Here is a 17,157-nt window from a genome sequence, read left to right on the forward strand (position 1 = left end):
GAAGCGTGAAAATTCAATGCATAAATAAACGCGAAATATAAAAAAAATTCAATGCATTCAATACAAACGCTTAAACGTTTTTTAGACGTTTAGGTAGCTCCCAGTAGAAAAATATCAATTCAACAGCGGCCTTTTAAAGCATTCTCACTTCAATTAATTAATTAATTCCTAATTGGGTATAATATAGCCTACGTCACAGGTTGTGTTGTTCCTACTAAATTTAACCCATGAACGGCATTTTCTGCGAGCCTAACTTCAAGCCACAAATAAACAAACGAAGTGTTCGATCGTTTAAATAGCTGCTAGCCAGATTTTATTGCATTATAAAGAAAAGTTATTGAAACTAAATGCAACTAAATAAACAACAACAACTAAAACAAATAACAACAACTACTAATAACAATAACTAAATAAACAACAACTAAATTCCATTCGTTTAGCATTGTGTCATATGTTGTTCCTACTAAATCGAAGTAGTTGTGTTTTTTTCATATTATACCCAATTGAGTTTAAATTAAATATTGTCATGTTTTTAGTGCATGAATCTGAATTGAACAACCTGATAATGCTCACTCTGGTTATTGTTATCTGGTTGCTCACTACGTGCTCTTGCGCGCCGAATCGAATCAATTAAAAATGAAAACTGTTGCCAGCGCGAGAAAAGAAATATCATCGGTTTTATTGATACATACATACATACGTACGTATTAGCGTTTTATACAAACACTTAAACGTTTTTTAGACGTTTAGGTAGCTCCCAGTAGAAAAATATCAATTCAACAGCGGCCTTTTAAAGCATTCTCACTTCAATTAATTAATTAATTCCTAATTGGGTATAATATAGCCTACGTCACAGGTTGTGTTGTTCCTACTAAATTTAACCCATGAACGGCATTTTCTGCGAGCCTAACTTCAAGCCACAAATAAACAAACGAAGTGTTCGATCGTTTAAATAGCTGCTAGCCAGATTTTATTGCATTATAAAGAAAAGTTATTGAAACTAAATGCAACTAAATAAACAACAACAACTAAAACAAATAACAACAACTACTAATAACAATAACTAAATAAACAACAACTAAATTCCATTCGTTTAGCATTGTGTCATATGTTGTTCCTACTAAATCGAAGTAGTTGTGTTTTTTTCATATTATACCCAATTGAGTTTAAATTAAATATTGTCATGTTTTTAGTGCATGAATCTGAATTGAACAACCTGATAATGCTCACTCTGGTTATTGTTATCTGGTTGCTCACTACGTGCTCTTGCGCGCCGAATCGAATCAATTAAAAATGAAAACTGTTGCCAGCGCGAGAAAAGAAATATCATCGGTTTTATTGATACATACATACATACGTACGTATTAGCGTTTTATATAATATAGATTTGAAACATTCATTTAGTAATCTTTCTGTTCCTATAGTAAGGGTAAACCGGAAATTCTGGTTTTCAAAATATTGATTCGTATTAGTATACATTATGTAAAAAATTTAAAACTGAAAAGTTAGTATAACCAAATAAATGGTTTTTATTCCATGCTCTAAAGTACCAAGCGAAAATTACTAAATTTTACCCCATTTTTATAAATTTTATCATTTAACATAAAAACCATATTTTATTCTTATTTTTTCCAAAATCATTACCAAAGCCTTTCGGTAAAAATTATTGAGATTTTTGGTGTTCCCGTAGATTCAGAAACACGATAATTTTTTCCATATTCTATAATTTTGAACATACTTTTTTTTCTCAGTGAACAATTCTTATTATTTTATGCATTATTAACTCTCATAACTAATTTTGCTTAATCCCTAAATATTTTCCCGATAACTAAATATTTATTTATGAACAACAATGTCATAATTTTCAATAATTAATTTAAATATTTTCATAAATAATGTCGAGATTGTTTTTTGTTTTTGTTTTAACAAACACTAAATTTATTAAATTTCTAACACTATGTGCTTATAGACCCCTATATATTTAATAGCTCCAGGAAATAAATTAAATTAGAAGGCGAAATGGATATTTTTTGGTGTTCCCTAAGAATCAGAAGCACAATAAGTTTTTCAATATTCGGTAGTTTCGACCATACTATTTTTCTCAGTGAACAATTCTTCTTATTTTATATATTATTAACGCTCATAACGATTTTTATTTGTTTCCTAAATATTTTCCGTATAACTGAATATTTATTTATGAACAACAATGTCATAATTTTCAATAATTTATTTAAATATCTTCATAAATAAATAATGTCCAGATTGTTTTTTTTTGCTAAAAAACACTAAATTCATTAAATTTCTAACACTATATGCTTATAGACGCCTATATATTTAATAGCTCCAGGAAATAAATTAAATTAGAAAGCGAAATGGATATTTTTTGGTGTTCCCTTAGAATCAGAAACACGATAAGTTTCTCAATACTCGGTAGTTTCGAACAAACTATTTTTCTCAGAGAACAATTATTATTATTTTATGTATTATGAGCACTCATAAATATTTTTAGTTAATCCCTAAATATTTTCCCGATAACTGAATATTTGTTTATGTACAACAATGTCATAATTTTTAAACGTTTATTTAAATATCTTCATAAATAAATAATGTCCAGATTGTTTTTTTTACGACCACTAAATTTTTTAAAGTAATAATACTATATGCTTATAAACATCAATATATTTAGTAGCTCCAAGAAATAAATAAAACTAGAAGTCAAAATGGCTCAAGATAAAAAATATAGGCAGACTTTTCTCCTCTCATACTCAATAAGTTTACTTTTTGCTCAATATGTTTACTTTCTTCCGTCATGACTAAAGTAAATATACATTTCAAATTTATATTTTTTGTGGCATAACTGGTATTTTTAAGAGTTATTTTGCGTCATGGAAAATATTTCAGAAAATATTTATTTTGTGAAAAATATGCATCTCTGGTATATATGTAGTGCAACGATAAATTCCGAGTATATTTATGACATTGTTTTTTTTTTTTTTTTTTTTTTTTTTTTTTTTTTTTTGTAATTTTTGTAGGAGTGTATACTAAAGTGTTTTACTAAATGCACGAAATTTTCTCCAGTAAAATGTGATTGCAAATATTATTACATTTTAATGATAATAAAATTTTCCCTTTAAATTAACTTATTATTGCATATAAACTGTATGGAAAAATCGAAATAATGTCAAGCAATTTTTTAAATAAAGCCTTTAAAAAATTTATTCGCATTAAAAATATAAAGTTGTCTTTAATTGCTGTTAATTAGGAAGTATTATCAGCATTCAATTTATAATTTAAAAGAATTATGTACTGTAAGAAGTACCCGATCAAAGTATGGTATAAAGAATAAGCATTTTGAGTGCACCATCAGGAAAATCTATTTTACCATAAAACTAATTTTTTCCATAGAATATTATGCCGTAATTTTAAACAGTAATACTTGTTTAATTACAGTAACTCAATGATTTTACGTAATTATCACATTAAAATTTACTGTAGATTAGTTTCTATTTCCGTAACATGTTCAAGTACTTTTTACCGTAATGTCATCCGAAATTTTTCACACACACACATATATACATATATATATATATATATATATATATATATATATATATATATATATATATATAATATATATATATATATATAATATATATATATATAATATATATATATAGATATATATAGATATATATATAATACCGGAACAGGTCCCCTAGTTCCATAATGCTTCATGCTTTAGTTGTAAATAATTGAAGAAAAAGCTGTCTTCCAGAAAATTCCTGCATAGGAACTATTATAAATAGTTATAACTAACTATTGTTAAAAAGTAAGTAAATAAATAGAATTTGAAAATTTCCTATGAGTGTCTTAGCGCGATCATAAAAGAACTACAATTATTCTGCTTTGTATTTTATTAGGTTGTGTCCTTTAACGACTGAACTTTTACGACTATTGCTTAACTGTGTTTAACGATTATACAAGAATTAACTCTGAACTAAACACTTTCAAGAAGAGGTTCACAGCTTTCAGTTGTTTAAATATCAGATGACACAGTAGATCTTGGATACCCATGAGAGGCGGGTTATTTCAGTGACTCCAATTTTCATGTATTTTCATGTATTCCAATTTTCATGTATTTATTTGCTTTTTCATATAAATACAAAACCTTTCTTTTTAAAATAATATAACACTTTATATGGAAGGGATACTGTTATAGAAAATGAAAAAAAAAACGCAATGCAATAAAATACTTGAAATGCACCTCCCATCTTTCTTAATAGCATTTCTCAAGAATTCTAAAGGCATACGACGAATTCATGACCTGGGCGAAATGTTCGATTTCACCACTTATCTCTACTAGGCTTTCGGTGATTTAACACATTACTTGGTGTAATATAATTTGAGAGTTGCTCAGTTTGGCTGTTCAATCTAATTCCTTTTTTTTACTGAAACTTCGTATTTTTTTTTATCGTATATTAATCAAGAATGACTTTTTTTAATCATTGTTTTTTACTGAAACTTCGTATTTTCTCTGATTCGTATTCGTATATTAATCAAGAATGATTTTTTTCAATCATTGTTTTTTACTGAAACTATGTATTTTCTCTGATTCGTAGTTTCATATTAATGAACAATAACGTTTCTTTAATCAGTTCATTTGGAGCCACGATGGCTCAGGAGATAGAGCGTTCGCCTTTCAATGAGGTGAACCGGGTTCGAATCCAGTGATGGCTGAGCAATGCGAATCCGCATCCGACTTGCATCGATCACAGTGCTGACGTGAAATATCCTTAGTAGCAGACGTATCATGGGTTAGAGTCCATTTGCCATCAGGCTAACCATGAGAGGTTCTCATGGTCTTCCTCTCTATGTAACACAAATGTGGGTTAGTTCCTTTAAAAAGTTATCCACGAAGGCAAAATTTCTCCCAATACTTGATCCAGGAGTTTTCTTGTCTTCTGGATTGGGTTCAAAATTACAAGGCTACGGAGTTGAACATTAGTAGTCGTAAATCCGAAAATTGGGTCGGCTGCTCAACGACGTTTGTAAAATCAAATCAAATCAAATCATTTCATTTCAATTAATTTTAAATATTTTTTTTTCTAAGAAATAAAAACCAGATTTAGATATTAACAAAATTATTAATTCGTGCAAAGAAAGAAATTCAGTATTTTTTTTAATTGTAAGAAGAACAATTTATGCAATTTAGACAGTTTAAATATTTCGGATAATTCCCTTTTGATAGCTAAAAATTTTTTTGTGATATTTATAATTTATAATTTTTATTTAATCTTCACTCACTTAAGTGTGAAAAAGTATTTTATAACTTTTCCTTTTAATAATATCGTTTATTAGTGTCAAATAAAATTCTATTCTAATAAACGATAACAAGAGAAAAGTTTAGGAAAAGTGCTTTAAGGTATCTTGATAAAATTACTCCATTTTATCACATTTATCAAATTTCATCATATATTGTGGAAGAATTTTTGATTGCTAATTTTACCAAAATCATAAAAAAATCAATTTTGGTAAAAATTACAGAGATTTTTGGCATTACCTTAGAGCCATAAACACAGTAAATTAAACCGTATTTTCTCATTTTTAACCATACTTTTTTCTGAATGTACAGTAGATAAAAAAGTTTTTTAACTTTAAATTCTTTAAAATGAATTTAATCATACCTTTTACATAACATCAAGGTAAGGTTATATAAATTTCAAAAAACCTAATTAAATCCTCGATTTTTAATGGAATAAGAAGGGTTTTATTTAATTCCAAATAATTAAAACTAATTTAATCTCTTCCTCTTAAAAGTATAAATAGAAGATTTCATGCTTTTTAAGTATTTAAAATCCATTTAATTGGCATTTTTTAATAGTGCAAAAATCATTATAAGCATTCTAGATTATTGCGTTTAATTATATGCTGTTGCACATTCAAAACTTACATGAAACGAGTGATAGATAAAAAGTCAATTTATGTATGTTTTAAATAGCATTAGTCAACCACAATATGAAAAAAAAAGTTGCAGAAAGTTTTTTATTACTTCCAGAAATATAAGTCTCGTAAACTTTTTAACACGGTACAATACGAGTCCTAAAGTTTTATGATCGCCATTATTTACAGAGTCTGAAATAATCTTCAATTAAGCTCAGGACGGAAAATAAAGTCACAAGAAAATTAAATTTGTTACCTTACTACCGTGAAAGAAAGCAAATAAAGAAAGAAAGATAATTCTCTTCTAATCCTGAGTAAAAATGTTTATGCTACGGGAGTAAATCAAAGTTGAATAGTTTCGTTTATTGCATGCTTACGCTTTCGTACAATTCGTTTTTTTCAGTTTATTTTCTTAATTGCTTTACCAAAACACATTAAAATCGCCTTAAAACATTTGTTACGTTTTTTTAAAATTCCGTTTACTTTAAATGAAATGAAATGGAAATGTCGATGGTATTAATCGATTTGTTAGTGTGAGATTTTTCATTTAAACTACTTTTGAATTTTCTCTTTTTAAAAGTACTTATTTCCTTAAAATTTGCTTGTTTTTTTTATTGGAGAAATGCTATAAATTATGAAATGTTTCTGGAATGTGATTTAAAAATAAATAATTTTGTTAGAATATAATTTATTTACTTTCAATTGTGATTTTTTTCACATGATATTACGTAATGACTGCACTGTAAGAAATTCCGGATCAAATTATGGTATAAAGTATTGGCACTTATCATCCGTATTTTATTTATCTATCGGCAACTATCAATACTATAAATTATAAAATGTTTCTGGAATGTAATTTGCAAATCAGGAATTATATTTGAATATGATTTATTTTCTTTTATTTGTGAATTTTTTACATGATGTTATGTAATGACTGATTTGCCAAAAATTCCAGATCAAATTATGTTATAAAACATCGGCACTTATCAAACGTATTTTATGTATCTATCGGCGAATAATATCAGCGAAATCATAAAATGTTTCTGGAATGCAGTTTGAAAGTAAAAAATTATCTTGGAATATAGTTTATTTACTTTTAATCGTGAATATTTTCACATGATGTTACGTAATGAATGCACAGTAAAAAATTCCGGATCAAAATATGCCATAAATTATCCGCATCTTATCTATCTATCGGCACTTATCTTCCGCTGCATCATCCGTAAAATCCATCTTTTAGTAAAATATTATACCGTAATTTTTGCCATACTATTTTTTTAAATAGAGAGATTCAGTGATTGTCTGATAATTATCACCAGGAAATTTACGGTATGTCAGATTTTTTGTTTCGTAAAATATTTCGGTAAAAATTTTTCGGATTTCATAGTATAAGGAACGGGGGTCCTGAGAGCCGGTACATCTTACAATAATATTATCCAGAATTATTTATATTTTTAACATATATTTTTAGAATCATTACCAAACAATGAAAAGAAAATATTATATATTATAAAGGTTCAAAAATGAACAATTATTACAGCAGGGAACGAAATATGCTTTTGAAATTATACGAGCAACTATCAAGGATGGCGAGATGAAAAGCATTAAAGCCAGTTTCCATGTGAGGAGATACTTTGAAGTTTTTTTAATAATCTCCTTTTAATTCGTATTCATTTATGTATATAATATGTAAATAATGTAAATATACATATATATATATATATATATATATATATATATATATATATATATATATATATATATATATATATATATATATATATATATATATATATATATATATATATATATATATATATATATATATATATATATATATATATATATATATGTATATATATATATATATACATATATATATATACATATATATATATACATATATATGTATACATATATATGTATACATATATGTGTATACATATATGTATATATATATATATATATATATATATATGTATACATATATATGTATACATATATGTGTATACATATATGTATATATATATATATATATGTATACATATATATGTATACATATATGTGTATACATATATGTATATATATATATATATATATATATATATATATATATATATATATATATATATATATATATATATATATATATATATATATATATATGTATATATATATATATGTATATATATGTATATATATATATGTATATATATACATATATATATATATATATATATATATATATATATATATATATATATATATATATATATATATATATATATATATATATATATATATATTTATATATATATATACGGAGAGAGAGGCAGAGAATTTCGATATATATTGTATATTTCCATACAAATGCAGTCAAACCCCGCTATAGTGAACCTTCAAGGAACCGAAATTTCGGTTCACTATAACCGGGAGTTCACTATATCCGTTACGCAGGCAATTTCACTAATGGTTCCCAAACTCCTCCCTTTTATTGCATTATATTCGTATAAATGACTGAAAAATATTATGCATGTAGTAGCAAAAATTGTGTTATTTTTCTTCACTCTTCGTCTTGCGTACAAATAAAAATTAGTAATCTTTAGCTGATGAGCAATCCTCAACATCAGATATGGAAACACTTCCCGACTCTCAGATAATTTTTCCTGAATTTCTGTTATTTCGCTTTTTAAACCTGTCTAACCTGCCATTCGAGCACATAAAAGTAGTTTCTATTAATGGTTTTATAAATCGTTATATGTATTTATTTTGAAGTAGAAAGTTCAAAATTATAACAAAGAAAATGGGGGGGGGGAATCAGTCGAAGACAGAAAAAAGTTCATTATATCCAACTTTCTCACTTTTTTGGTTCACTATATCCACTAAAAATAACATTATACGTGTATAGCAAGGCACGGGATCGAGCATTTCTTTCACTATATCCGGGAGTTCACTATCAGCCGTGTTCACTATAGCGGGGTTTGACTGTATATATAATTTTGATGTATGCATTTCTTGTATAAAAATGATTTTGTATGCCTCCTTTGCAATATTGTTGCATATTTAAAGATAAACAATAATCTGCAAAATAAATATTTAACCTATAATTTGGCATTCATGTACGAACAAAGGCTTTCTGAAAGCAATTATGCTTTCAGAATATTTCCATTATAGCTTCAGACAACCATGTTTTGATAAATTGAATATTTTAATCTAATTGAAAAAGTCAGTGAAACATATAGGATATCTACTTCACAAATTTCCACCGAATAATTTGGAAGATACTGTATAGTTATAAAGGATCGAAAACCTTACATTATAGTAAATATTTCAATGTAAATCAAACGTCGGTAATTATCAGTACTCGAATATGCTAGTAGCTGTTCGCAATAATGTATTAGGTAGCACGTAATTTTCTCATGACATTTAGTTGAGGGATGAATTGTTATGAAGTAATATTTGTGAAGTAATTAATTTTCTGTTATTTTTTAAATGAGGATTATAAAATTAAATGAATAAATATTTTTTAATTAAAGAAAGAAAACTGAAAAAAATATGAAGCAGAAAAATTAGTACGCTTATTTACTAACAGACCTCTTAAGAAATCTTAGATTTTAGGTTAAATTTTTGATTTCCCCTTTCTCAATTTATTTTTCAAAGATTTTCAAAGCTTTTTCAAAGCAGTAAAAAACATGTTTTAATATCTTTACACTTAAGGCTTAGCATAATTTAATTAATATATATCGTTTTGCACATTTGTATGTTTGCGCTTTATAGCTAGAAAGTAACTAAAATTTTTATTATCAAACTTTAAAAAAATAAAAATTATCTTTTTAAGCTATTGCCTAATTGGCGAAATTTGGATGAAAACCTTTAAATCAATGATTCATTTCAAAATTTTTAATATTTTTAAGAGCTTAGATTATGCAGATATGAAGTAAATTTTTTAAGTGTTCAAAACGTAGACCACAAATGTTTTTTTTTTCTACAAAATTAACACTTTCAAAAGCTGTTTTAGAAGTCATTTTACCATATTTTCATCGTAGAAGTAAGTTTAACTATATAATTTTCAATTCACCTCATAGCTGCGATTAGAAAATTTACATGAATTTTTCTTATCGTGTGAATTTACTAATCGATATAGCGCTTAGTTGATATATTAGAGATAAGCAAATTCATAAGATTTTTATCGAATGATTTTCATTAATCGATGGTTTAGTTGTCAACTCACATTCAAAGGCGACTATTCTTCAAAAATTTCCCCACGAAGGCTAGTTTGTCCCAATGCTGGATTAAGGAGTTTCCTTGTCTTCTGGGTTGTGCTTAAAATTACAAGGCTACGGAGTTGTATATTGATGATCGTAAACTCATAATTAGGTAGACTGCTCAAAACCTCCTATAAACAAACAAGCGAATCTATAATACAGCATACTTGATTATTTATGTGATTTCAAGAGGAATATGTCGAGTTATCGCCTTATTGGAATTTCATTCTTAAAAGTTTAGACATTTTAATCATTGTAATTTTTCCACATTTTATATTCTTAATGCTTTCCATAGTTTGCTTATACTCACACGTACAAAGTCCATTATCGAAAAAGAATTTAAAGTGGGTATTGACTTCCGACCTTTAAATAGAATTGACCAGTCAAACTTTAAACCGAATTTTTACCTTTGCAGCCTAACGAAATCATCGACAGAATGAAAAATAACTTCCCATTGAATTGCGCCGAAATAAATGACATCATTTTCACACTTCTAGACTGGCACTTTAATTCAATGGGAGGTATAGAAAATTCAATCAAGTATGTGGCGACCAAAAATAATTTCTATCTCTCTTTTCCTGTCGCACCCAGCTGTCAAGGGTTACAGTAAATTGATAGGTTAACTGAGATTGTCTCTTTCTAATGCCATTTATGATTTATGACCGTAATTACATCACTGAGTTTATTTCTTAGTTCATTGGCTCGGTTACTGACTTAATAAAGCTACAGAAGTTTAATGGAGTGTAAGTTCCAGCGCAAGTCTTTTACACGCTTTAAAGAAAACAGTGCCAAGTGAAACATCATGACATTTTGGTACAAAGCAAAACTGTTTCTATGGAGTTTGTGGCGTTGAATAGGAATATGTAATTCGTTTTTAATAAAGGGAATTTTAAATTATTCAAAAGTTACTCTCCTTTCACGCCAAATAAATAACTTTTTTTGTTGCAAAACAACAAGGAACAGACCGTAGTCGCTACTGTGTCCCGATGGTGCAATGGAAAAATCATCTGATCTTTATATGTCCGTTAAATTTTGTTTTCTAAATTATCCATTTTTTTTACGGCTTTCTTGACTTAATCTGGAGAACTAACCAGTTTTTGTAGTAAAACAACAAGGAACAGACTGCAGTTGGTTGTGTGTCCCGATTGTGCAATTGAAAAAATCTGATCTTTGCATGCGTGACATTTAAATTTTGTGCCCGTTAAATTTTTTTTATCCAATTTTTTATCCTTAACTATCCAATTTTTTACGACTTCTTTGATTTAATCTGGTGAACTAACCAATCTGGACGCGAGACGTTACTTTTTACTTTTCTTGACTGACACTTTAATTCATTTTAGAGGCATAATATATTCAATCAAATGTGTCTCTACCAAATAAGCAGTTTCTACCTCTTTTTTTTATATAGAACTCTGCTATCAAAAGTTAGTGTGAATCTATAGGCTATCTGAAATTGTCTCTTTCTTACTTCATTTATTTATGGTCCCAATAAAATCAACTGATCTTTTAATCTATTTCAATGTTATTAAATTTAAAAAAAAACTGCACAAGCTTATCGAAATATGGCTATAATGTAAGTATTTTACCCTATAATAAAACGAAAAAAAATTGCATCTATTCTTAACATAAAATTTTCGTTGTTGTGCAAGAGGAATATAAAATGCACATATCATAGTGAAAATGGCAACAACATGAAGAAATTTTCGGAAATTAACAAAATTTATTCCACATGTTACTGAGAGTAATACGAATGAATGATCAAATTTACAAGACAAAAAAATAACGTATGTAATCAGTGTTTTGCACGTGCTCCACGCTGAGTGATTAGAGCCTATACACGTCAAGGCATTGAATCATACAGCTTCTGAATGTAATTCATAGGAATGACATTCCATATGGTTTTGACTTGATGCCAGAGTTCAATTTGACTGCCTCGCTGATAAAAGAAATCCCAGTCACGCTCAATGTGTGGCATATCCAGGGATTAAGTAGTCTATAGAAGAAGCGGAACCTGTCTATCTCTGAAGAAGTGATCTGCTGTCTTTGAAACATATGCACCGTCATTATTATTCTAAAATACCACGGAATTTACAATTTCCCTCATACAGCGATCACTGTTGCGTTAGATGGGATAAACAATTATACCTAATAGCTCCCCACACCATAATGCCAAGCGCTTGTACGGTATGATGCTGAATACACTGTGGGAATAGACGATTTTCTCTGTAACCTCTACCCCCGTACTCTTCCATTGTACTCCATATTCTAGCGTGATTCATCAGAGAAAACAATTTGTTTTCACGGGGTATGCTATGCATTGTATTGCTAAACCCATTAAAATTGGAGGAGCCAGTGGCTCAGTATGATCAAGGAATCTTGCATAGAGAAACCCTTGTACGCAGTTGATGATGCAGCAGACTGCGACAACCATGAAGCTAGACTTCAAAACACCAAGATTGCTCCAAGGTTGTGCTAATACACGGAAGGACGATGTAGGGTTCGTCACCATCATGGAGGATAAAGTGTCTGTCATCCCGTGCTGTTGTGCTATTGCGTGTCTCATAGCCATCGTTTCGCTTTATTCATTTCACCTGTGTCCATTTTTTCCACCCAAAAAAAACCCATCACTGTTGTAGCGTTGCATTGTATGGGAGCTTTAATTTCCGGATACGAACATTCAACCCCGCCTACCGATGATGCGGCCTCCCACGAAGTATGTTCCCGCAGTGGTCTGATCGTTAAGACACGGTTCCCAGCAGATCACCAAAGTCAAGCATCACTGGTTGTGGTCAGTGTGCGGGTGGGTGACCACTTGTATAAGTCTGCGTAGGAATAGAGGGTGTGGGGTATTGGTCCTCGTTAAACTGTTCTACCGTAAAGTGCTCGATTTCGAGCGCAAGTCGTTGGATTACCGAAGCGGGGTTGCCATCCCCACTGCAGAGAATCGAAATTGTGGTGGCGGTCATCGGATCATCCTCAGAGATGTGTCCCAGACCGACGCCAATAGCCCATTGTGCAGCTGTAGTGCGACGTAAAGGAACTGCAACTACAACAACCTGCGAAGTACGTACTAATTAATAAGCATATCCCTCGAACCATTTTGACCGAGTCCTAGTACATAAAAATCTGATAATTAGATCAAAAGTTATTTGATATGTTTAATTTCCTTATTTTACACCTATGAATAAAGTGTATATAAACAAAACAAGTGTGTATAATTATTTGATATAAAAGCCACTTTTATATACAATTTTATGTATTTTGCATTGAATATTTCTAGTAAAAGGATTCAAATGGATTAGAATAGTAAAAACACACACACACACGCTTAAACAAAAACTGAAAACTTTTTATTCCCAGTAGTATAAATGTGCACGTTCAACTTTTTTTAAAAGAAAAGAGAGAAATAAAAGAAATAAAATGCCTCTTTCAATATTAGAAGAACAAAGAAAGCTGGAAATCCTTTTAAGAAACGGACGAGAAAAGTTGAAAATGTCTTATGATTTCATAAAGTAGTATGTTGAATTATTAAAAAAGCAAACAACTGTTTCGAGAATCAATAAAAAATATAGTACATTCAAGTAAACTATACCGAAAATAGCTACCATAAAGCTTTATAAATAATTCTATTGTAGTAAATTATTGTAAGTCGTGTTGAAATTTTTATTAGATATTCTATATTAAAGCTAATGCTTATCTTAGAATATATTCGAATCTCTTTTTAGATAAACTTTAGGAAGTGTTAGTGAAGTTCTTACTGAAGTTAGATAGCGAAATATAATTTAAGTTTAGCAGTTTTTTTCCCTTTTTTCAATGCAAACTTTGGAGCCTTGTTAATCTTCGAACTACAGAGGAAACAATCACATCGTCATTAGGCATTTTTCCAAAATTGGAGCTTTAATGAATTTCTAAATAAAATAATAGAAAAAATAACGATTTACAAATTTGGAATTGGTACTGTGATAAGTTTCTGATTAATTCATAATTTCCTAAAATTGAGTTTTGTAAATTTCCTGAATATAACAGCTGGAGTCACGGTGGCTCAGTGAATAAAGGTTCGTCTCCCAATGAGGAGACCGAGATTCAAATAATAACGTTAGCTACGTGATAGGTGGTTGTTTGAATTATTCTCCGGGCTCGCACCTACCACAATGCTGACCTAAAATATCCTCAATGGTTGTCGGACCATGAGTTACAATCTCTTTGGCGTCGGATTAATTATGACAGGTTATCGTGATTTTTCTCTTCGCGTAACGCAAATGTAGGTTAGTTCCAATAAAACGTCATCCCCGAAGCCAAGCATGTCCCAATACTTGATTTGGGAGCTTCTTTGTCTTCTGGTTTGGTTTCAAAATTATAAGGCTATGGATTTGAACGTTGATAATCGTAAACTCAGAATGAGGTCGGTTGCTCAATACCGATTATAAAATATAACATAAAAATACTTAGATAATAATTGTTCTCCAGAAATTAGGCAATTTTTGAACAATAAGCCTTGGAAAATACTCGATCAAAAACAAGAATGCAAATTGTTTGGTTTAGAAACTTGTCAGGGGCTCCGGGGAGCATAGTTTAATGAACTCAAAAACTTGTTCTTGGTATCCAAGTTTACTGCATCAAAATAATAATACATAAAAAGAATATTACGCAAAAAAAATATTACGTTTAAATAATATTACATACAAATACATAATACATACAATAGATAATAATACAAAATAATCACACATTAATAACTCAATTTTCAATACATTTAAATAGGCTTACGTTGTTATCTTACATCATTTAGTAATATAATAATTATTAAATAGGTCATTTTCGAAGTGTGTACTCGAAATTTATTTTTCGGACATTTCATCATGAGGACATTTTCTTAAATAATTTTGAAAGATAGTAAGATTTTTATGACTCTAAGAATTACAAGACTTTTGATAAATTTAGTGAGATTTTGCAAACCTAAAATTTTTCTTACTTGAACAAGAGTTTTTTTTAAACAAAATATATTTCATTTTTATAAAGAGAACAAATAATGCTGTATTTGAGATTTCATTTTGAATCGTTTTAAAAGGTATTTATGCTTTATGATATATAGGGATTTTTGTATTAAAATTTCATAATTATTTCTCAAATGTAGCTTGTCAAAATGCATCTGGACGCTCCCATATTTGAGAACTCTATATTAAAGAGCTTAAGTTTTCAAAACACTTTATTTTTAATTTTATCTAAAGTAATACATTAATTGGAAATTATTCTGCAAGCACTACCGTGCAATTCAGAGCTGATTATATTCTTTTTCTCAATATAATTTCTATTTCGAAGTCTTTAGGTTTTTCTCAACTCCGTAAATTTAAACATACAGGAATAGAAACTTGATAAAACAATTGGCAAAAATTCTTATTTCAATTAACTTGGACACTGGTCATCAAATTTCAATTAACCCAGCACTTTGCAACTACAACTCAGTGCTTTAATCGCAAACCCATTGCGAATAATTGATTTTACAATTTTAAAAAGTAAAAAAAAAATTCTTATTAAGTTATTCCTAAATTTTTAGAATACAAATAATTTAAACAGAACAGTTTATTATTTTTTTAAAAAATTTGTTAAAACCAGACATATTTAAACAAACCTGGGAAAAAAGAGAGACAGGAAAATTTACTCAAATAAAAGGTCCGAACCATTATCATAATTAATAAAATTTTAAGTAACAACAGAAAAAAACTTAGCTGCAATTTTAATTTATGCAATTTGAATATAAATTAAGCGGTTCAGAATTAAGTATTAAAAATATAAAACTACTCATTTTTATTTAAGTTTTAGAGCATAGAAACTAACACTATTTTGGTAAATATGAGAGAATTTTACATAAAACAAATTAATCTTTTTAAATTTGTTCAACAATAATTTTTAATATAATTAAATTTCTCCTTCAATTTTGTTATATGAAGATCAACACTAACTGTAAAAATGAATCGTATTTTATGTATGAAATAGCTAAAATATTTTTAATTTTTATATTTTTTTTTATCTTGACACGCACGCAACACGATGAAACATACGGAAATTAATGAAGGCAGAGAAACATTTGAGACATAATAAATTTAAAACTTTTTTTAATAGCAAATTTAATTAGATTAACAATTCAGAAATCTTCCAATATTAAATAACTTATGAATTTATTTGCATAAAAAGCAACACTGATTTCGTATAAAGGAAGCAGCTTTATAATTAATAATTTTTAATTTTGTTTAATATTTATGTTTGACGCATTGCAGACGCCAACTGCAGAAAAAGATAATAAAAACCAAAAATATTAACATAATCAGTAAATTTTATTAATAAACGCAAACAAGATTATGAAATTTTAGAAACACAAAATCAATAAGACTCATTTTTATCACAAAATTTATTACAATCATATAATTTTCGTTTCAATTATTATTGAAACTTACATTATATGACTGTTAATCTTTTTTATCTTCTTGTAAAACGTAATCAATACTAATAAATTATTCAAAATTTTAAAAAAAGTTCAAACATACTTAATTTTGATATGTGTAAAGTTATCTCGATATTATGTAACAAAAACCTAAGAACGATTTGACACTTATTTTTAAAACTTGGCTTCAATATTAAGTATGAATTTTTTGTACAAAATGGAACACTGCTGCGTGGTTTGAACTAACAAAAATTAGGTACTACACTTTTTTTGCAGGGATAGGGACTGAGTGACAAGGGACCTCAGTGCTTTTCTTCTAAAGAATTTTTTTTTTCAGGCATGGAATTAGAAACAGAAATGGCATTGCGAAGATAATGGTTAATGGGCCGTCAAATGGTTTTCCTGGAAAGATTTTAAGGTTAGATGATCACAACTTCGGCAAGGATAAGTAATGCAGTCTTTTTAAGTGGTCAGACTAGATCATTGATGAAGCAACTATCAACTACTACAGGT

General features: G+C 28.4%; 1 protein-coding gene across 1 annotated transcript in view; it reads left to right on the forward strand.

Moving 5' to 3' along the window:
* The window catches only part of LOC107454222 (alkaline phosphatase, tissue-nonspecific isozyme-like), a 141,537-nt gene that overhangs the window by 84,071 nt on the left and 40,309 nt on the right, over positions 1-17,157 (forward strand). The window lies entirely within an intron of this gene.

Source organism: Parasteatoda tepidariorum, chromosome 4 (genome assembly GCF_982258835.1).
Source record: "Parasteatoda tepidariorum strain Cologne lab strain chromosome 4, Ptep-v5.0, whole genome shotgun sequence".
NCBI lineage: Eukaryota > Metazoa > Arthropoda > Arachnida > Araneae > Theridiidae > Parasteatoda > Parasteatoda tepidariorum.